Source organism: Canis lupus, chromosome 11, assembly GCF_011100685.1.
Source record: "Canis lupus familiaris isolate Mischka breed German Shepherd chromosome 11, alternate assembly UU_Cfam_GSD_1.0, whole genome shotgun sequence".
Lineage (NCBI taxonomy): Eukaryota > Metazoa > Chordata > Mammalia > Carnivora > Canidae > Canis > Canis lupus.
The window spans coordinates 74,633,305-74,655,861 of record NC_049232.1 but is presented as its reverse complement, the minus strand read 5'-3'; the positions used below and the strand labels follow the sequence as shown (position 1 = coordinate 74,655,861).

Below are 22,557 nucleotides of genomic sequence, written 5' to 3'. Positions count from 1 at the left end.
GGCCTCTGAGGCCTGGCCCAGGCCCTGACCCCCGTCCCCACCCCCCCACCCCCGCCCCCTTGGCCGGGACACGCCCACTCGCTGGCTGCAGCCGGTCCTTTGTGGGCCTTTGTGAGTGGAGCTGTGTTGAGGCCCCAGGCACCAGGCACCGACACGGAAGCGGTCTCTCATGCTCAGGGGCCTGTCCCGCTGCTGGGTCTCCAGCCCTATAACCTGGAGCCACGTCCCGGCATCATGTACACCCTGCTGTCTGCGCCCAACACGGGCCCGGGCTCCTCATACCCTGCCCTGCATGTGGCCTGCGTCCTGGGGCTCGTGTCCTGGGGCTCGTGTCCTGGGGCTCGTGTCCTGGGGCTCAGGTCCTGGAGCTTGTGTCCTGGGGCCTGCATCCTAGGCTCCCATCCTGGGGCTCGCATCCTGGGGCTTGCATCCTGGGGCTCCCGTCCTGGGGCTCCAGTCCTGGGGCTCCTGTCCCCTGGGGTTCATGTCCTAGGGCTCACATCCTGGGGCTTGCATCCTGGGGCTCATGTCCTGGGGCTTGCGTCCTGGGGCTCCCATCCTGGGACTCTGGTTCTGGGGCCTGTGTCCTGGGGCTCCTGTCCTGGAGTTCCTGACCTGGGACTCCCGTCCTGGGGCCCACGTCCCAAGATCCTTACATCATGTTCCACGTACATGTCACATCTGCAGTTAGATACCTTCTGTCGCACTTGCCATCTTTTGAGATACCAAGTCCCGTCCCCTCAAAGTGTGGGCCCCAAACTTCGTGCTACGAGGTCCGGGACCAGGGCCCCTCCCTCCGTGACGTGTTCCGATCTGTGATTAAGGCAGGTTCCCAGCTGTTCCCCACGCAGCCCGAGAGGAGTCACCTGCGTTCTGGGCACCTCGGGAGCTTTGGCCCCGGACAGCAATGCCGTGGCGGCTCAGCTAAGGGGGGCTAAATGGCCTCAGAGCGGATGAGGGGTTCAACACTTCGCCCGGTGCAGGCAGAGTTACCACGACGTGTGTGGACCGCGCTCGTGCCAGGCGCCCCCGTCTGTCCCTCGTCCTGCGCAGCGCGGCCGGGGTCCCCAGGGCTGCTCACGGTGGGCGCCACGCGGTGGGAAGCAGGAAGCTGCCAGGACACGCTCTCCCCTGGCCCGTGGAGGGGAAACCCCGGGCTCCGAGGGCAAGGACCTGCGCAAGCCCTTCCCTCCTCGGGAGGGGACGGCAGGCAGGTGGGGGCCGGGAGCGCGGGGCTGCGTGAAGGGGCCGTCCCCCAGCAGGCCTAGCCGTCAAGCAGCAGGACAAGCCAGGCCCAGGCGGGCCCCCTCCCGTCCGCTCCCCCGCCGCCCGCCTCCTCCTGGGCCTCGCCGCCCGTGACTCAGGCTGAGTCATCCTGTGACACCACAGAGGAAACTTCTTAGGAAAAACAATCGCAAACAAAGCGTCCCCTGATGCGGGGAACAGGATAGGCCCAGGAGGTAAGACAGGGAGGGGACAGGAGCAGGCTGCAGGTGGAGGCCGCTGGCCGGGGTGGGGCCCTGGGGAGGGCACGCGGCTGCTCTGCGCCTCAGTTTCCCCCAGAGGACGCCCCCCAGGCCGCAGAGAGGCTGAGGATGGGCCACGGCGCACGGTGGGGGTCTCCAGGCCTCGTCCCGTCGGCCGCGCTGCCCCAAGCGCGGTGGCCAGCGTGTGCCCATTCCATGGGCGGGGCCACCGAGGCTGGAGCAGCCACAGGGGGCGGGAGGGATGCCTGAGAGGAGCCGGGAGGGAAGAGCAAGGCCCAGGCTCCGAGCCGTGACCTGCGTGTGGAGGGACCAGGAATCCCCGTCCCTGTCCCCGACCCTGACCCGCAGGGGCAACGGGATGGGCCGGCGGCTGCCCTGGAGCGCGTCTCCCAGAGACCCTCGCCAGGCACCCCGGGTCAGGTGCCCGGGGGCAGGGCAGCCGTCGCACAGGCACTCGCGCCCCCGACGCAGCACCGTGAGGCCCCAAACTCCCTCAGGAGACTGTGGCTCCTGCGCTGACCCGTGGGGCGCTGCATGGGAGGGGGCCCTGGCCCGTGGCCCCTGCTGGGCGCCTCTGTCCCCTTCCTGCCACCTGCCCTCTGGGACCAGCGGCCACCTAGGCCTGGGCCCACCCGCCTCAATGTCCTAGGCCTTCCGGCCGGATGCTCCAGCAGCGTGTGGGGAGCCCCTCTCCCCAGGACGCCCTTCCCTGTTACCTCCCTGCTCAACCTGCAGCTTTTAATTCTCAGGATTACAAAGCAGAAGTGCAAGAGGGGCCCTGAACAGGTCCAGTCCTGCCGCCGACGGGCTGGGCGGCCTGAGGCAGCCGCTGTCTCTCTCTGGGCCCTGGAGTCCTCGCCATGGGGCTGATGGGAGGATTACACACGTGCGGCCGCAGAGGACCCCCCACGGGAGGTCGCGGCACGGACAGGCCACTGCCCACCGACGGGAATAAGCACAGCAGAGCCATCAGCCCACGCCAGCACCGGCTCAGGCCGCTCCCTCCCCGCGGTTAACCCTCCACAACCCTTCTTCACCCCCATTTTCACAGATGGGTAAACTGAGGCTGAGGCGTTAAGGGGCGTGACCAGCAAGTTCCCAGCTGGGCCAGAGGGACGCTTCGGGCTCAGACCCTGTGGCCCCCGGAGCCCAGGAGGCCCCACACGTGCTGCTGCAGGGAAATGGTGCTCGCGGCTCAGGGGGGCCACCCAGGGGGACACCATCCAGCCGGGGACCCAGCCGGGCCGAGGGCGGACGGGAGAGTGTCCTCCTCTGCGCAGGTGGGTAGCAGTCTACGGTGTCCACCGGCCACGTGCCGTCCCCTCCGCCTCCCACCTGCTCTCAAACCCCTTTGTGCAAATCACTCCTCGACTCCAAACCCGTCCAGGTCCCCCCTGGCACCCAGGGCCGATGCCCAGCCCTCGGGCCTGCCACCGCCCAGCTCGCTCCTCAGCCCCCGCTCACCGCCCTAAGCAGTGGCTCCCGCGGCCTCGCCCACGACGCCCCTGCCTGAACCCCAGCACCCTCCGCCAGCCCCACCAGGACGCGAGCAGGGATGCCCTCCTGGCTCCTGGGCCTCGGCCACGTCCCGCCTGGAGCCTCAAGGACTCCACACTGTGGCAGAGCCGGGATCACAGCCTCCAGATCTGGGGACAGGACAGGCTCCTCCCAGGGGCTCCCCTGCTCCAGGGCTCGGGCTCTGGGACCTTCCCCATCTGCAGCCTCATCCACGCTGCTCCCTCCACCCGGGGGCGTCCTCCCCAGCTTGGCAGGTCCCGGCTTTCCCAGGGAGGCCCGAGGCCTGCGTCTGGACGAGGTGCCACCACGAGCCCCCTGTGCTCCCCTAACCCTGGCCCCGGGGTCTCAGCTGGGGAAGGCGGGGTCTGGCTTCTGGAGACCCAGCACGAGGGGCGGGGAGTCCTGCACTCGGCCCACTGCGGCACCAGCCTCCCCACGCACCCGCGACTCACCAAATGAGCAAAGGAACAAGCGCAGCTACGTGCGGGGCTCAAGGCCGGACGGTGGTGAGAACCCTGTGACCCGGGCCCTGCGATCAGAGGAGGGGGCAATGCACGGAGCGGCCGGCCCCCCAGGGGCCACAGGGACAGAGGCCTTGGGAAGGAGAGGACGCCGCTGCTCCCGGGGGGCCTGGCGGAAGCCGAGCCCGGCAGGGGTGGGCATGAGGCGGGCACCCTCCAGGGGCCCAGGGCGGGGGCAGAGCTGAGCCAACGGCCCTGCGGGGTCTGCAGAGGTGGGGAGGACGGAAGGCAGGGCCCGGTCACTGTTGCCAACACGGTCTTTGGTGACGGGTCGCTTTGAGGCAAGTCAGCTCTGGGGGCCGTCGGGGCTCAGACCCGAGAGCAGGAGCATCAGAGCCAAGAGCAGCCCTGGGCCCCTGCTTGGCCCTTTGGCAAGCAGTGGGTGCCCACCTGCACCTGGCCGGCCTGCTAGGGGTCCCGGGGTTCGCACACGGGGCGTCAGAAGGGCCTGCAGCTGAGCCCTGGGGAGGAGGACGGGCTCCGCGAGAGCCACCCCGAAAGCCGGCTGGGCCGCGGCCTGCAAGGCCACACCGCAGTCCCCGGCCCCTTCCCCTGTCAGCCCCTCCAGGGTGAGGTCACCAGCTGCGGGGCGGGGGGGGGGGGGTCCCAGCCACTCACATTTGCTGTTAGACATGCACCTGGCCCCGGCCCGGGACGCTGGTTCTCCCCCTGGAAGCGGCCCCTCCCGCCTCTCCGCTCCACACTCCTGAGCATCTACAGGCTCATCCAGTCCTCACGATGACCCCGTTAGAGGAAGGGGGGAGACCCTGACGCCCACTGCATAGGCACCCCTGACACCCACCCTGGGCCATGAAGCGGGTCTCGCGCTTCCAGCCCAGACGGCAGCACCCACGCCCTGCACCCCTGCACGGAGCCCCCATGCGGGTCGCCCGTGACTGATCGTCAGGCGAGCGTGACTCATCCAGCTGCCCCGTGACTCTCAGGCTCGCAGGGCGGGGACTCCTCCCCTGGTCAACAAGCCCGGAGACGTCCTTGCACCTCCGGGATCCACCTCTCGCAGAAGAGCCAACAGAGGCATCGAGAGGGAAAGAGGTTCAGCAGCCACAGCAGGTGGGCGGGGGGGGGCACCCAGGATCCCCTGCCCGACCCCCTGGCCAGGGAGGGCGCCGAGCAGGGAGGCCACAGGCAGGGACACCGAGCTTCGCAGCTGGGGGAACTGCGGGGACCTCCTCCGAATCCGCCTCCCCGTGCCCGGTGACCCCGGGCGCCCGGACTGGTTCAGGACTGGGGCGTCCGCTGCACCTACCTGCAGGGCTGCGGGGGGCAGGGCTGCTCGGAGAGGCGCTGGGACGGGCGGGCTCGCGCTGGGTCAGCAGCACCACCTGTAACAACGGCCAAGAATCTCAGGGTTAGGCGCTCAAGGTCATCTGCCCCAATCCCCAGGTGGGGCGTCAGGCTTGAGGTCCCGGGTCCTGGGGTCCCAGCGGGCAGCCTGCTGCCCCCACCCCTTCTGCCCCTGCTCGCTCTCTCGCTGTCAAATAATATATATATATATATATCCTTAAAAATCCCCCTTGGTGCTCGCACTCACGCCTGCACCCCCCCACCGTGGTCCCAGGGCCTCAACTTGCCACCTCAGGCAATGGGCGCTCGCTCCCTGCTGGTGGGCTAGGCTCGCCCCTCGGGTCCCGCCTCCACCCGCGCACGTCCCCCAGCACAGGCCTGTCGCCCTGCTTGCCCGCAGCTCCTTAGGCAGGAAGACGGTGCCTTGGGCCCCCCAGGTCTTCCACAAGCCGTATCCCCGCTGTCCTCCAGCCCAGACCGGGCGTCAGCTCCCCCCTCGCCCCCTCATCAGCTCCGGATGAACCCTCCCCTACAGACGGCACCAGACCCGACGTCCGGCACTGAGGCGAGCTCCGTCCCGGGCAGGGCAAGCAGAGCTCTCACCTCCATCATTCCAGACCTCATGCCTCTACTCATCCCGCCCAGAATCCCACCGCGTGTAAGGCAACCGCAGTGCGAGTCTGAATCCAGCTCACGGTCAACGTCGGAGCTGCGATCAGGACTCTGGGATGGGACCAAAAGACCCCGTCGCTTAACCACCTGCAGAAGGTGGTCGGGTCGCTCCCCTCTGTCTCGGGCGCGTCCTCTGAGAGCCAGATGCAGGGCGTCGAGAGGGCGACACGAGCCACGCCCAGGGCGCCAGCCAGGGTGCATGTTCGCTCTGGTTATGAACTGGGTCCCGAGCCTTTTCCCAGAAAGCACGCTCTTCTCACGCTGTGCTTGGGCAGCCCGGGGACGCGGGCTGGTGGCGCGCGGTGTCCCCACTCGTGCCCCAGCCGAGCCCCCGGGAGGACCGGGTTATCCCAGGGGCCCCTCTCCACGGGCGGTGAGCTCCCCCGCCTCCAGGGACAGCTGGCCCGGCCGCCAGCCCAGGGCCCCGTCACCCACCCTGGGGGCTCCCGCCCCAAGCAGCTTCTCCCAGCCCCGGAGGGTCCAGCAGCCCGCGCAGCCCTGGCGGCCCAGTCCCCCCGGTACCCCCCGGTCCCCCCGGTCCCCCGGGTCCACACACAGATGGGCCCCGCCCCGCCGAGGGCCAGCAGCCCCACGTTGCCACCGTGAGTCGGGGAGCGGCCCGGGGTGGAGCAGGGGCCCCGGGGGATGTGCAGCTCGCCCACAGGCACTGCTGTCCGCGCCACCTGGGCCTTCCCCACAGACGCCCGCCTGGCACGTCCCGCTCCCCGGGACAGCAGCGCAGAGCTGGGCTGGTCGTGACCCTCCACTGCTCACTGTGCGGGGACAGGCCAGCCTCCTCTTCCTCGCTGCCTCTCCCGGGCGCAGTGTGCTCCTTCCCCAGTGCTCGCCATCCCAGCACCTGCTCCCTGCTCGGCCCCTGCCCGCCGTCGCTCAGCCCCCAACACCCTGGGCCCTGTCCCGCCCTCACGGTCCTGCTCAGACGCACCCTCTGGAGCCCACATCCGGGTCCAGGTACCACCGCCTGCCACGTGGGTGACCCCGGAGCCCCCACCTGCTAAGTGGTCCTGTCCGCCCCCTTCCCCGGTGCAAGCCCAGACACATCCCTCCCCTGCTCACGCTCCACCACGTTCTCGGAGAGCCCCGTGGTTAAGGTCCAAGACCCTCAGCGGACTTCGTGTCCTCCGTGGTCTTGGGTGCGGGTCCCTGGCGCTTCAGCCCCCCCAGGTCCCGTCGCCCACCCATACACCTCCAAGCTCCAGCCCCCGGAGCTGCCCCCTCAGCACGCAGGAAATCTTGGCCCAGTCCCCTCTGTTCTAGAACTCTCTCCCTTCCCCAGTCTTCATTTCTCCTCCTCATGACCAAGCCCCGTTTCCTCCAGGAAGTTTGCTCCAAGCTCCCCTCCCGTGAGGGTGAGCTCCTCGGGGCTCCCAAGGGCCTTCCCCATCACCCCGCATTGCGTCGGCCTCCCGGTGAGCCTCCCCCATTGGATTAACATCTGCTCCCAGGGATCCCGGCACCTCGCCAGGGCTGGGACCCCGCCGCTCAAGAGTCACCGGAGGGAGAAGCCAGGGAGTCACATGCGTGCACAGGTGTGCACACGGACTCACAGCACAGGCTCCCAGGGACGCCTGCGGGCGCAGCTGCTGCCGCCCACGGGCAAAGAACAGCATTACACGCTTCCAGGCTGCGCACCAGGAGCCCCAGCTGCAAACTGGGCTGGGTTTAGAATTAACTGCCCCCGATTCCAAGCTGCTGTGTCCTCCATCCTGGGCCTTCTGGCTGCAGCAACTTAAAAACAGAGTCCGCAGACCACTGACCCCGGCCCACGGCCCGCATGCTCTGGAGGGAGCCCCGAAGACAGGGTTCCTTCCCGCACTCACCAGCCGGGGCTGGGCCGCTGGCGCCTGTGGAACGAATTACATCCTGTTAGAGCCTCCCTCCCTCGGACGACCGGGCTGGCCTCTGTGCTGCTGCTGACCTTGCGCAAGTCCCCAGGAACCCGTGTAGGTGCCCGGGGCGGGGCTGAAGCCACAGGCGCTTTCCTCCAGGAAGACTGTTGCCAGCACGTTGGGAGGACTTTCCGATTGGGGGCGGGGGGACATGAAACCTGTCCAGCAATCCCGGGAGGGCTCATGTGGCTGCCCCAGAGGCAGTGGTGGCTTCCTGGGCACCCACCAGCAGTAAACTCCTCATGCCTCCTCCTCATAGCACTGCCGGGCAGACATCACTGTTCCCACTCTGTGAAGCAAGGACCAAGCGCAGAGGGGAGAAGCAATGTGCTCAGCAGCACACAACCGAGGTGTCGGCACGGTCCCCCCGAGTCAGGCTGCCTCCCCCCATCCTGGCCCCGCTGGGCCTCACGCAGCGAGCCTAGGTCTCTTGCAGAGAGAAAAACTCAAAGCTGTGGTTCCTCTGGATCAGGGGTCTGCAGAATTTTACTGTAAAGGGTGAGCTGGTAGATACATCAGGCTTTGCAGGCCCTGTACCTCGTCTCGTGCATATTCCTCCTTCTTTGCTTTTAGATTTGGGTTTTTGCTTGGTTGGTGTTGGGTTTTTTTGTTTTGTTTTGTTTTGTTTTTACGGCCTTTTAACAATGTAAAGACCATTCTTGGCTCAGAGGCATAAAAAACCTGCTGAGGCCTCCTGAGGTCTCCTACGGAGAGGAGAGAAGAATGTCCACAATCTTAAGTATAAAAACTTGTGGTGGGAACGTTTGAGGTGAATGTGAGGTCCTTTAGCTGCTTCTCCGGCTTCAGACGCCTTCCTGCCGAGTCGTTCTCTAAAGAAGGGCCCGACCTCGCTCTGCAATTAGGCAGCAAAATATTTCAAGGGCTGTTCAGATTCTAGAAACTCGCAGCTGCGGACTAAACATTCTGACTCTGCGTAGGGAACAGGGGGAGGCAAATACGACGGGTGGAGAGAGCCTCTAGGGTAAGACCTTAAGACAGGAGGCCCCAGTCTGGACCCTTCGCAAGGGACTTAGAATCGTGCTCTGCAGTGTGGTCCCTGGGCCGGCAACTTCTGTGTCACCTGGGACTCTCACTAGAAATGCAGAGCCTCAGGCCCCACCCCAGACCTACTGACCCCAGAATCTGCATTTTTACAAAATCCCCAGGTGATTCATGTTCACGAGAAGTTTGAGATCTGCTGGAACATCGCTCCTGTCCAACCGCGGTATCGCTGAGCGAGAGGGTTTAAAGACATCTTTCTTGACGTCGCAGAATTACGGGGCCTCAAAAAGCACCCCGTTTGACCAAGACCCGCCACTGGACCCTGAAATCCAACCTTCAACTGGTGGAAAAGTAGAAATAGGGGAACCAGGGAAGGTGCCGTTTCCCATTTCATAGTTGGGGGAAACCAGTCAGAGAAGGAAACGGCTTTCCTGAGACAACGCCGCCAAGGAAAGCTGGAGTCTGACCCTGGGCGAGTTGCTTCATCTTCCCAGGCCTTGGTTTTACTAACTGCACTCGTTTTGGGTTTAAATGAGAACTTCTGACATCTCCCAAGAGCTGGAGTAGCAACCAGAGGACTCGCCTGTGCTTGTGGACACGCCAGGCCTGCATATCCCAGGTCGTGAAGTGAGGGGTGGGGCCGGGCGATTCCAGGGTCTGGGCGTAAAAGCTGGAATCTGGAAAAAGGCCGGTGGGGAGAGGAGCCCTCGGGGGATGGTCACGGCCACAGCACCTGGGCAGAGCAGTGCCCTGGCTTAAGCTCAAGGTCTCGTGGCAAGTCCTGAGCAGGGACCGGACATGACAACAGGCTTCCCCCGGCTTCTTCAGCGGGGCCCACAGACATTACCCCTCCTGATGCCCAACTCCACACTTGTATTTGCTGAACAAATGAATGAAGTACGAGGTCCCGGGGAGACGGTCCCTGAGCCTCCCAATGAGGCAGCGAGAACTTTGACAACCAGCTCCCTCCGTTCCACCCGCAAGGCTGCGAGGGCCTTCGGAGCGGCAAGCTGGCAAAGTGCAGCCAGAGCCGTGAGACCCGAAGCGTTGAGCCAGTAACTCCATTTCTTCGGCCCTCTTTTAGGAAATAACGAGAGAAGCCTAATTTATACACCAGGCTGTTCATTGCAGGATGTTTATACGCAGCCTAAACGCCTAATGAGGGAGGAGTGGCGAACCAAGGCCTATCCCCACTTGGCTATGACAGAGGGATGGGAAAGCAGGTTGGCATATAGCGTGTTCATAAAAAAAAAAAAAAAAAAGACTTGTTTTTTACAAATAAAATGCATTATTTCATTTCTTTAATCCCCCAGACTATTGAAATGCAAGATTTTAAATAGAAATAGACATTATCTAATTAGAGGTTCCTTCTCAAACTCTTGTAAAAATTAAATTTACAGTCTTTAATAACATGAGAAAATATTTATGTTATGTCATAACGTCAAAAAAAAGGCAGCCCCAGTGGCTCAGCGGTTTAGTGCCACCTTCAGCCCAGGGCGTGATCCTGGAGTCCCAGGGATCGAGTCCTGCGTCGGGCTCCCTGCATGGAGCCTGCTTCTCCCTCTGCCTGTGTCTCTGCCTCTCTCTCTCTCTCTCTCTGCGTGTCTCTCGTGAATAAATAAATAAAATCTTAAAAAAAAAATAACATCAAAAAAAAAGTCAGAATAGAAAAATTATAAATGTGGTATGATCACAATTACATAGGGGTAAAAAAAAAATGTGCTGGAAATATCAGGAAGGAAATGCTCCCAAATGTTAGCAGCGATTATCTCACACTGGCATAATTATGGACAGTTTTTATTTTTTTTATTTTCTAGATGTCCTTTATCATAAGGATTTGTTATAATTAGAAAAGGAAAGAGGAGAAAAAAAAAAAAAAACCTGGGAGGAAGGGAGGAGAAGCACCTTCCCAGGGGCGTGCCACCCGTACCACTTCGTTCGCCACTCCCCAAAAGTCAACCCGGTAGTTCCCGAGGCCCGAGGGCCTGGCCTCCGCCTGGGAAAGGAGAAGGCGGCCCGGCCCCACCCTGCAGGCCCACAGACACAGTCCGGCTTTTGCTTGACAAATGAGCCAGACCCAGGTGAGATACTTGTGGAGGCCGGAGATAACCACGCTATTGTTCAATCAGTTTTGCAAGATAAGTGACACCACCGCCACCTCCACCCGTGTGACCCCTTCATCTGGGTTCCCTGAGACGCTAGGGCTGGCCCCTGTTCGGGAGCCCCGGGGAGAGCGGGTTTCACGGATGCTGTGAGCCCGCAGCCTGAGCACTGAGCGCAGGGGCCCAGGGGGTGCAACAGGCAGGCAGGGCCGCAGGGGGCCTAGGAAGGAACAGAAGCGTCACTTGGGCCCTGGGAGCTCGCGGCTCCAGGCGTCACCTGCCTCATCCACAAACTGGGGCCCCTCAGGACATCCTCGGGCCTCTTGCGAGGCTCCAAAAAGGCGAACGAGCCCATCTGTCTAGGCCGAGCCTCCGTTCCCATCGGTATATGGAGCCCACAGCTCCTGCGTGGCATGGCCGCGGGCCGGGGAGCGCACGGGCAGGCATGCTCCCTGCCGTGATTCTCGCTGCTTCTAGAACACGGAAGAAGGCACATCAAGGAGCAGAAGGCCCCGGCTTCCTCTGCAGCAGGGGGCAAACAATTCGGGCCGCAGAGAGCTGAGTGGGCGCAGCGGCTGCTGCCGTGCAGGTCACCCGTAAGGACGGCCGTGGGCTCAGCCTGAGGTCACGCCGTGTCCGGGCGCCCAGCCCTCGGGCTCCAAGGCCGGCGGAGCTGGAAAGCCCAGCGCTCCTGCCCAGGCCTCCGTGCACGGTGACGCCGCGGCCCAGAGCAGGACACCCGCGTCACCCAGTACCGTGTCTGTGGCCAAACCGAGCCCCGAGCCTTGCCCACCACGCCCACCGCTCCTCAAACTGCTGCTGTGGCGGTGGGGCAGGGCAGGGGCGGGGAGGGCAGGAGGGGGGGAGGCCCGGGTTGGGGTGGGACCCAGGCCTGCATCCCTAAGCGTCCCTAAGCACACAAACCACATCAGGCTGAAATAGGACACACGCCCACTCAGCCGACAGGGAGGGCCTAGCCAGGCTCTCCCCCTGCCCTCCCCTCCCCCGGTGGTGGGGATAGAGGCCCTGGCTGGGACCCCATGTCACTGAGCGACCCAGCGCAGGGCATCCAGTGCCCCCGTGGCCCCGATCCCCTGGAGCAGGGAAGTTGGGGCTCGCAGGAGGCCTCCCGCTGCAGGGCCGGCGCCCCCCGCACGGAACACACGGAAAACCCACAGTCGTGGGGCGTCAGGGCCTCAGGGGCCTGTGGGGCCCGCGCCATCCCCTGGCCGTCCCCTTGCCAGTGGAAGCCACCCGTGGTTCAGACTCGGGTGCCTGGATCTGGTCCGTGGAGGGGAAGGGGGGTTGCCTACCTTGGCGACATGGCGAGGAGTCAAGGGGATGTCAGTGTCCCCCGGTTATACGTGTGCTAAAGGGCGGCTTTGGGAATTATGGTCCTGGCAACAGCAGCACCCGGTTTACGGATGGAACCTGAGGCCCCGAGCCCAGACTGGCCGAAGCCACTCAGCAGAGCTAAGGCTGAGCCCGCGCCCGGCGGACCCAGAGGCCGTGGTAAGACTGTAGCTGCTGGAAAGGCCAGAGATCGTGGGCTCAGCAAGGGAGGGCAGACCACGCGGAGGTCACCTCAGTGATCCGCCCCCACCGGTGTGCAGCCCGACGGGGGGGCTCGAACTCACAACCCAAGGGCAAGGCCTGCGTGGAGACCAACACCCCAGTGCTCACCGGCCGAGCCCCCAGGCGCCCCTGCCTGGCAGCTGGTCAGGAAGGACGCACACCCCACAGCAGGGCAAGGGCCTCAGGCCTGGGGTGTCAGAGCAGCACCCAGCACCCAGCACCCAGCATCCGCTCCGACTGCTAATGTGCTCCCTCTGGGGAAAGGGGAGGGCCTGCAGCCTTGGGCTTCATGTTACACCCTTCTCCACGTCTGAAGCCTCGAACGTTTTTTTTTTTTCCACTTTAAAAATAACAAGAAAGAAAAAAAGCCAACACCGCAAACCTCAGAGGCACTCAGCAGCCTTACCCAGTTGCTACGGGCCTGTGCTCTGCTTTTAGAAGTTTATAGCAGGTTCTAGGCCTCTGGGCGCTTCTGGAATCTGCAACTCGGATCCCTCCTGGGGGTGCTGCTCTGCCTCGGGCCTGTACTGTGGCTTGGACCATGCAGCACCCTCCTGAGAGGCCCCTGCCTCTGTTTGCCCTTTGAATGCATCCCCTGAATGCATCCCCTCCATCAGCCACCAGACTCGTGAGTCTTTACTGTTGTTCTCAAAACCTTCCTCAGCTCCTCACTGCCTTCAGGATAAAGTCCAAACCCCTAGTTCACGATCTTCATTTACAGTTTCAACTCCCACAACTGCACCCATTGCCGCTCCAGCCATGGACTGCTCAGGAAACCCCAGTACCTTTGCACAAACTGTCCCTGTGTCTCAGAATGTGTTTTCCTCCGGCTGCTTTAGCTCCTGGGAACCTTTCGCTCATTTCTGAGGCCCGGGTTGCCCAGACAGACTCAGTCACCCCTTTACAGGTTGAAATTACTCTCACAATTGAACGATTATGTCAAGCACTATGGATGGGAAGTATCTTGAGGGCCGAGTTTTGTCCTCCTCAGGGCTTTTGGGCTCTCACCGGGCAAGGCACAGAACACAGGCCCAGGGAAGTGTTGAACTGAATGGAGGAAGGAGGGAAGGAAGGAAATACCTTGTGAGGCAAACCCTACAGCATCCCCGCTCCCCCCCTCTCCCCTCCCCTCCCCTACACCCTGGGAGCTGCCCGCTTTCCTAGGTGCTTTCCTAGGTTCCTGCTAGTCCATAATAAAAAAAGGCTGGAAAATTCTGGAGTAAAGTTTCCTTCCCTGATTCACACACAAACTTTCTTGGCCGGTGCCAACCCAAGCTCCCGGGCTGTTTACAGTTTCCCCGGCATTTATAAATAGAAGGCCTCAGAAAGGAAGGGGGGTTTCGGGGGAGCTGGGTGCCGTCCCGCATCCCATCCCTCCTCGCTCCAAGCCCGTCCCCCCAACATCCCCAGGAAGCGCCGCCCCGCACCCCAGGTGTGTGGGGGCGAAGGGGAGCGGATGCGAGAAAGAGGGAAAAGCCCCGCAGGTGGGGGGTCGGGCCGGGCTGCCCAGGACCGCCCTGACCCCGGGGCTCCTGGGGGGCGGGTGCTGAGGGCCGCGGCCGCTCTGGCGGGGAGGAAGGGGCTGCGCCTGGGCAGGTGCGGACGAGCCCCCCCCCCCCCCCGCGGCGCCCAGAGGCCGGGGGTCCCTGCTTGCTCGGTGCTCGGTGCTCGGTGCTCGGTGCTGGGGGGGGGGGGGGGCTGCGGTCACGGCCACGCGCTCGGGGGCCTCAGGGAGAGCCGGGAGGGAGCGGGGGGCAGGGGCAGGGGCGGGGGGGGGAGGGGAGGGGTCGGCGGGTCCGGGTCCGAGCGTCCGCGCCCCGGGCCGGCGAGGGGAGGTCGGGGCGGGCATCGCGCGTGGGGCCGGGTCGGGGCGGCCGGGGACCCCGCTCCCTCCTCCCTCCTCCCTCCTCCCTCCCTCCGCGGCGGGGCCAGCGCCAGCTCCGGAGCCCGCACCCGGGGCGCCCCCGCCCCCGCCCCCGCCGACCCCGCGGCCCCGGAGCCCCAGCACGTCCGCGGCCGCCCCTCCCCGCCCCTCCCCTACCTGCGGCCGGAGCTGGCGACGGGGCTGCGGGGTCCGGCGGCGCGGACGGTTCCGGGCGGGCGGGGGCTCCCGGGGGCGGGGCGGGGCGGGGAGGAGGGCGGGGAGGGGGGAGGAGGGCGGGGAGGAGGAGGAGGGCGGGGAGGAGGAGGAGGAGGGCGGGCCGGGGAGGGCGGGGGAGGGGGGAAGGGGAGGGAGGCGGGGGAGGGGGGCACCGGGGCACCCAGCCCAGGGAGCCCAGGAGGGAGACCGCGGAAGGGGAGGCGCCAGCGGCGAGACCCCCTGGACAAAGGGAGGGAGACCGTGTCCCCGCCCCAGTAGAAAGGGAGAACACGAGATGCCAAGCGCACCCCTGTCCTGTCCTTCAAACGGGACCTCGAGGAAAAGAAAGCGCCCTGAGGTCCTGGAGTGGACACGCCCTGCGGGGAGCTCCTGACCAGCAGCCGCAGCTCCGGGCCCGCGGCCACAGCAGTGTCCTGACCCCCCCACCCCATGGGTCGCCGATGCCCTGGGCCCCGGGAAGGCTCTGCACCCGCAGGTGCTGTGGACTCTCCACCCACGGAGCTGTCACCAGTGTGACGCAGACATTATCTTAGGTGATTGAGAAAATCCACCTTATCAAAATAGACGAGCACACGGTGGCTTTTAAACAAAGTAGTGTTTTCTTCATCTCAGGAGTATCTCAGGTGCATCTGAGAAACAGCCCGAGCAATGGCTCCGATGGCACCGGGCGGGACACTGGCCCAGCAGCTCAGCAGCCGGGCAGCCTGGCCTCCTGCAGTCACTGAGACTCACCCAGCAGGCCACTGGACCAGATCACTCCAGCCTGGACCAGATCACTCCCACCTGGACCAGATCACTCCAGCCTGGACCAGATCACTCCAGCCTGGACCACATCACTCTGGCCTGGACCAGATCACTCCAGCCTGGACCACATCACTCCCACGCGGACCAGATCACTCCCACACAGACCAGATCACTCCCACCTGGACCACATCACTCCGGCCTGGACCAGGTCACTCCCACCTGGACCAGATCACTGCCACCTGGACCAGATCACTCCGGCCTGGACCAGATCACTCCCACCTGGACCACATCACTCCAGCCTGGACCAGATCACTCCCACCTGGACCACATCACTCCAGCCTGGACCAGATCACTCCCACCTGGACCAGATCACTCCAGCCTGGACCAGATCACTCTCGCCCAGACCAGATCACTCCCACCTGGACCAGATCACTCCTGCCCAGACCAGGTCACTCTTGCGTGCACCAGATCACTACCGCCTGGACCAGATCATTCCCACCCAGACCAGATCACTCTGCCTGGACCAAATCACTCCAGCCTGGACCAGATCACTGTCGCCCAGACCAGATCACTCCCACCTGGCTGCGGGGCTCGGCTCCCGGGAATCTCCCCTCACTAGGATGCACCAGGTCAGATGGCCAGTTCTGGGGACCAGAGCAGACCGACCAAGAACACGTACTCACTCCCTGGGGTTTGTTTGTCCCACCAAGCAGCAGCCCCGGAGCCACAGCACCTGGGAGACCCCAGCTCCCTCCTCCCCCACCCCCCTCGCCCCTTCTGTGTCTCTAGTAGTTACAGTCATGCTGTGACCTGAATCTGCATCTGCCGTGGAACTGGAGGGTACTGGACTGAGGTGGAGGAGGTGTTAGAGGGCATCTGGCCCAAGCCCTCGCTGTAGACCTGGGGAGACTGAGGCCAGCGGAGCACAGCTTCACGCACAGAGCCCTGTGCCGGCCCCACTTGGTACTGGAGAAGCATGTGCGCGTGGGCTGCCACCAAAAATAAGGGAAAATGATGAGGATGACGACGACGACCATAAGCAGGTACTTGTACTGGAGGGCCGAGCAACTTCTAGTGCTTTGCGCTGCGACTCCACAGCTGGCCAGGATAGATAGATCTTGGCCTGGCCGGCTAGTCAGGGAGGGCCCAGGTGGCCTCGCATGGGTGCTAACAAGTCCCCTGTGCCTTGGTGTCTTATTCTCATCTTTCCAGACTCCTGTTTGTACCCCCCTCCCCGCTGGCTCTGGGCATCTGTAAGGCCTTTCTGCTCTGGATCCTCACCTTCAGAGTGGATGTCCTCTGTCCTGGAGCACATGGATCCCCTCTCAAGGAAGGACTTTGATGGATCCTTTTGCCAGAAGACCACCTCCCCACCACCTCCCCCAGGAGTGAGGCCACACCCAGATAATTTGGGGGTGTTGCTTCCCTTTGTGAGCATGCCTCTTCCCACTCACAGGAGTGGGGCCTCACGTGGCACCTGTGTTGGTACCATAACCCCCACCCCACCCCCAAAACAGTTGACAGTATCAGGGATGGACACCGAAACCAAGCAGAATTCGGAAATAAAGTTTGGGACATGATGACCATGGTTAATTCACTGGGCCTGTGAGGACTGGCCGCCTGTGAAGGCTAAGACCACCATCTGGAGGTGACCACCTTCCACAGAGAACGCCCGTGGGACCTTCGTTAAATGGGGTGACGGATGTGGGCAAATGAGTGCCGAGAAACTCAGAGAGCAGGATGGACTGGCCAGGGAAGAACTCAAGAACTCGAGGTGCCCTAGGGCTCTAGGATGCAGCCCTTCCTGAAGCTCGCCTCGGGAAAAGAAGCTATCAGGGCGAGCGTCTAGGGAGCCTGGAGTCCCCTACAGCGGGTTCCCAGAGCAGAGCGCAAGTCAGGATGTGTGCGAGGATGCGCTGACGTGGGGCTCTTGGGGACCCTGCACACCCCGCAGAGCCCTCGGGGCAGGGGTGCAGCCGCCCGGGGGGAGTGCAGAGGCGGGCCTGAGCACCGGGGTGACTCCATCTCCTGTCTCTACGCATCTCTCGTTATCCTGCCTCAAAATGGGACAAGCGTGTCTGCTTCCCGCCAGATGGCCCTTACCATGGGGCTGGGTGACCGTCCGTGGCCCCCGGCTGACCTGGGTCAGACGCCTACCCCTCACCCAGTGACTGTGGCCAGAGAGACAGGGTCATATTGCACACACCTGGCTGCTCCCACATAACCTGTAGCTGGAGAGCAGGGGGGGGGGGGAGGGAGGGGAGGGAGGGGAGAGAGGAGAGAGAGGGGAGGGAGGGGGAGGCAGGGGAGGCAGTGCCACGTGGCCACAGGAAGGCTGAGACAGGTGAGGACAGCGTCCTCTTCTGCTCCAGGCACAAAGGAGCAAAGGTGTGGAGGCTGGAGGAGGATGAGCCGGGAGGAGGGAGGAGGAAGGAGTCTGGTCCGGCAGGGGGGGCCACGGCTGCTTCCCCCCCCCCCAGCTGCCTGTCCGCGACTGGCCTGGTGTCGATAAAAACTAAACTTAAAATTATAACTGAGGGGGACACTTGATGGGATGAGCACTGGGTGTTATTCTGTATGTTGGTAAATTGAACACCAATAAAAATTATCTTATTAAAAAAAAAATTATAACTCCCGGGCGAGCGGTGCTTACTGGTCCCCTTACTCTGCCAGTCAGTGAAGCCTTAGAAGCACCTCTTAGCGGGGCGTGATCTTCAATGTCCCGAATACAGGAACAGGCTCAGAAAACATACACAACCTGCCTGCGTTTCCACAGCTGGGGGAGAACTGGAATCTGAGCCCAGATGCGCCCCCGATGCCCAGGTTCCTCCTGGAGCCCGAATGAAGACAGTCGGGGGGGGGGTGGGGCAGCCTCTCCTTCTGGGATCAGGCGTCGTTTGCTTTGCACGGTGCTTTGTGGTCACCCCCCCATTTATTCATATGGAAGGTATTCGGGGTTAAGAACTGTAGCTCTATTTTAGGAAAGGTTATAAACTGCTGTGGCTTAGAAATAAGAGGTAACTCATAAAACCCCTTACACACGCACTTGCACACGCACACAGGCACCAAAAACAAAGTCTTTGAGGCAGTGCTTTTCTCGCATTCTCTGATGTACCCACAGAAGAAGTTCACGGTCTGTGTTTTTTCCTTACTTATTATTTACTCACTGCTTTTCTGAGCACTAGTTACGTGCCAAGCCCTCCGCTCAGGGCCAAGGGCAGAGGGATGGATCAGCCGTAGGCCGCAAGCCTGTGGCCCGGGGAACAGACCCTGCCAGTGGGCTGAGAGAGGAACTAAGATAAAGGAGCTCGGGTGGGTGGGAAGGAGGCCAGGGGATTCGATGGGCGCCAAGAAGACCGCAGCCAGGGCGGTGGGCCAGGCCTCGGAGGACACCTCCCGGCCCCCAGTTCTGCGTCTGATAACTGTGCCCACCTCCGAGAGCTGTGGGAAAAGGAAATGAGCTGACCCGTGTCCACCGTTGGCTGCGTGGAACAGGCTCTGCGAACATCGCTGGCATCCCTCGGGGGCCCGGGCCAGGCCGTGGGGGCACGTAGGAGGAGTGAGCAGGTGCCAGCACGTGTGCGGCCAGGGCACAGTTCCAGAACGGGGGACCAGGCAGCAGCAGGACAGCACCTGCTGGGCTGCACCGCCCGGATGTGGCAGAGCTGGGACAGACAGCTGGACGTCAGTGCGGAGCCAGGCTCCGGGGCGCGGGGCCGGGCGCATGCAGGGCACCGACACTGTTGGCAGCCGCTCTAGAAGCCGCTTCCCAGCGAGGGGCCAGGCCCCGCTGGCCCCACGCCCACCCCGGCCCCACGCCCGCCCCGACCAGCAGAAGAGCCGCCTTTGTTCTACATGAATCGGCGAATCGGCCCAGCTGTTCCTGGACGGCGGCCGCCCCCCTGGGCTCAGCAGAGCAGAAGGCGTTCAGGGCTGTCCCCGCAGGTCACCGCGGGGGTGGGGGGGGGGTGGGGGGGACACAGACTCGTATTATCACAACACGCAGCAATGGGCTTGCTCTTTTTCTTTCTGAATCTTGTGCTGTGTCGCGGGCCCAAGTTGTGGTGGAAACACAATCAGGCCGGCAAAGCAGCACCTTCTTTGGGACGTGGAGAAACTTAGAGAAAAAACAAAGACCCGCAATGAAGGTCTAAGAGGTGGGTCTGGGCGCTGCCCTTCCCTCCTCCCCATTGGATCGTCTCCCCTCTCCCTGCCCCCCTCCCCTCTGCCCCCCCACCCCCCTTCTCCTTCCTCACCCCCTCACTGCACCATAGCAGCCCTTTGCTGGAGCCTGAGCAGCTCTGCCTAGGGGACTGGGCCACCTGAGGTCACCCCCTGTCCTGCCTCCTTCTCGCAGAATCATCCAGGGCAAGTCGCTCACTCCTCTGGGCCTCCATTGTCCCATCTGCAACCACCCCCGGGAGGGGCTACACCCGCAAAACCTAGGGGCTCTTCAGCCCCAGCTCCTGCCGCGCTGGGCCCAGGGGAGCCCGGCCCTCTAGGACCTAGCGAGCTGTCCTTCCAGTGTCACCTCCCTCTCCCTGTCTTATCTCCCAGGGCAGGACGTCATTTCACTTCTTTGTTTTTCAAATCAAACCCACAGACTTGAGAAACCCGGTGCCTGACCAGCAAGGAGCCCCCTGCCCCCCCCAGGGGCTGTCTCTCCAGGGTTCCCCAGCGCCAGGGAGGGGGTGGGGGCACCCACCCCCACAACCCCCCCAACTCTCCCCCACAGACGACGACCTGCACAGCTGGTCCCCGGCCTCTGTGAGTGTCTGGCTCCGTCGCTGAGCGGCCCACGCGCACCCCAGGTTTCCCCCATAGCTGCCCTGCGAGGTCCCGGCCTGCCAAGGGCTCCGGAGCACAGGGTGGCCCCCGGATGCCTGTGTACCCGCCACGATTGGAGGGAGCCCAAAGTGCCCTGTTACATGCCTCCAGATGCCCTCCACGTGCCCCGCAAAGGTGAAGGAGCAGCCTTTAGGCAGCTAAAGGTGGATTACCCCAAGAGGACTTTTAAGTTCCTCTTTCTCTAGAAATGAAAAAAAGAAAAGCGGTTAAATCTTCAGCAAGCAGCCTACAATGCGTCTTACATGCATACAATGTAATCACAGCATAACATGCAACCGGTTTGGCATTACGGACCCACGAGAAGCGACGGGGATCCTACGTGCCTAGGGCCATGGCTCGGAGGGCTTTCCGTTTTAGCCCCCCCCCCCCCCCCCCCCCCCCCCCCCCGCCCAGACACACGGCCAGCTGCTCCCGCCTGGCATGGTGGCCCCGGGGTGTGGCCTTGCCCTGTCTCTCCAGCCTCGTCTCATCCTCTCTGCCACCTGTCGCCGAGGCACCTGCCAACCTCCCAGGGAGTGGATCCTGCTGTCTCCTTGGCTCCTCCGAGTCCTTGCACCCCAGTTCTCTCCTTGGGATTGCCCATCGCTGCATTCCACCCCGTTGAACTCTTCCCTACATTTGCAGACTCTGTTTGGGGGGAAACCCTTGGCAAGGCCTTCCCTGACTACTCGGGTGCATCGCATTAGCTGCCCCTCCCTGCTCCCACAGTTCCTGGTGAACGTGTCCCTCACTGCCCAGAAAATCTGGCCTGTTATTCTTCGTCCCAGAATGCTGCTTAATCCCCTTAGAAATGATGGTTCAGGGATTTTTTTTAAATTTTTTTAAAAAGAATTTTATTTATTCATTCATGAAAGAAAGAGAGGCAGAGACACAGGTGGAGGGAGAAGCAGGCTGCATGCTGGGAGCCCGACGCGGGACTCGATCCCGGGTCTCCAGGATCAGGCCCTGGGCCGAAGGCAGATGCTCAACTGCTGAGCCACCCAGGCGCCCCTTTTTTTATTTTTTAAAAAGATTTTATTTATTTATTCATGAGAGACACAGAGAGAGGCCAAGACACAGGCGGAGGGAGAAGCAGGCTCCATGCAGGGAGCCCGATGCGGGACTCGATCCAGGGTCTCCAGGATCAGGCCCTGGGCCAAAGGCGACCGCTCCACCCCGGAGGCCCTGGGCTGCCCAGTAATGGTAATTTTTAAGGGTTTTCTTCCTGGTTGCTCCCTGGCCCCACGACCCAGCGGGAGCGCCGCAGGGGCAGGACCGCACAGCTCCCTGTCGCGGCCGTGACAGTGCCCAGCGGCCGAGCACACCTCCTGGACGCAGAGAAGCAGCTCTGGAGTTTCTGGAATCACCACTGCTCGTTCATGTTTCTCTGCCCGCGAAGCCTTCCTGGGCGGGGACAAGTGTCACGGGCCACTTGCTGCTCCCGCCCAGCTCAGAAGCTGGCACAGTGGGCGCAGGATAGGTCAGGGAGCAGGGACTGAGGGAATGGGTGAGTGAGTGAAATGAGTTAAAAAAAAAAAAAAAAAAAAAACCTAACGGGAAGGCAGGATGAACAAATGAGCAAGTAAAGGAATTCCACGTGACGTGTCTGCAATCACCAGTCAGAGCTGTTACGGTCCCTGGAACAATCCTGGGCCCCCTCCCGATTCGGCACCCGGCGCCCCTGGAAAACTATCACGTGGAGGGCGAGGCTAACCTTTAAGGAACAATCACCGCAGAAATCCAATGACGGCAGCAGCCCCCGAGTGAGCAGCAGGACATGGATATCAATTTACGTTAATTAGCGAGGCCGCGATACCCTCTGAAAACCTCTGCTTCCTTAACCTCCTGGATTTGTATCAAGTATCACCCCTTGGGTTTTCCAAGTTTCATAGTTAAAACAAAAATGTCATTGCCCGTGACAACACTGGTGCGTGTGCAGGGAACGGCTCCCCGCGCCGCCGGTCCGTGACCCAGCTGGGCGCCGCGCCATCCGGTCAGCATCAGGGCCCCCCAGGTTAGGGTCCAGGTGCCAGCAAGCGGCGGCCCCCAGGCAGCAAAGGTTCTCACCGGCCGCGGCTCGGGGTGGATGACCCGCTGGGACGCTCCCGGAATTCAGGAAAATGCTGGACTCACTAGGTCAGGGGCTGCAGGTAAAGGCCCGCATGGAGCAGGTGCCGGGCGGCCACGCCCTCGGGAGGCACTAAGCCCTCAGCACCTCCGGAAGCAGCAGACTGTAAGCACCCCACCCGGGGGCAGGGATTTGCAGGGAGGCTTTCTCATCCTGCTCCATCAATTATTAACTCAGTCCCCACCCTCCTCCGAGTTCAGGGGTTCAGGGCCTGGGCCTTCTGGTTTCCGGCCCCCACCTGAATTTCGGGGCAGGGGGGGTGGGGGGCGTGGGGGGTCGGGGGTGGGGGCCCGGAGTCTCCTCACTACATCACTGGATGCTCCTGTTCCCTGGGCAGCCCCAAGGCATTTAGGAATCCTGTGTCGGACACGAGGGTCAAAGAACAAATATTAGAACAGAAGGTGCTCCCAGAACCTTTATCACTAAGGAAATTACAAAGGTTTTCAGGTCTCTCTGGTCAGGAGCCAGGGAGAAAGACCAAAATGTGTATTAGTCATTATATCCCGAGATCCCAGTGTTTGCTCCGTAATAGATTTAGATGTTCACGGTATCAAAAATACAATAACTACTGAAAATGTCTTCAATATAGTCTTTAGTTTTGGGGCGCCTGGGGGGCTCAGTCGGTTAAGGGCCCGGCTCTTGGTTTCAGCTCAGGCGTGGGCTGC

The 22,557-nt window shown here is 62.7% G+C and overlaps 1 long non-coding RNA gene across 1 annotated transcript; it reads left to right on the top strand.

The window, feature by feature from the left end:
- The first annotated feature begins 1,282 nt into the window (after positions 1–1,282).
- On the top strand, positions 1,283–9,720 carry LOC111097903. The gene is made up of 2 exons (XR_005367276.1): positions 1,283–1,460; positions 8,580–9,720. It is a non-coding gene; the product is annotated as an uncharacterized LOC111097903 (long non-coding RNA).
- The last annotated feature ends 12,837 nt before the right edge of the window (positions 9,721–22,557 follow it).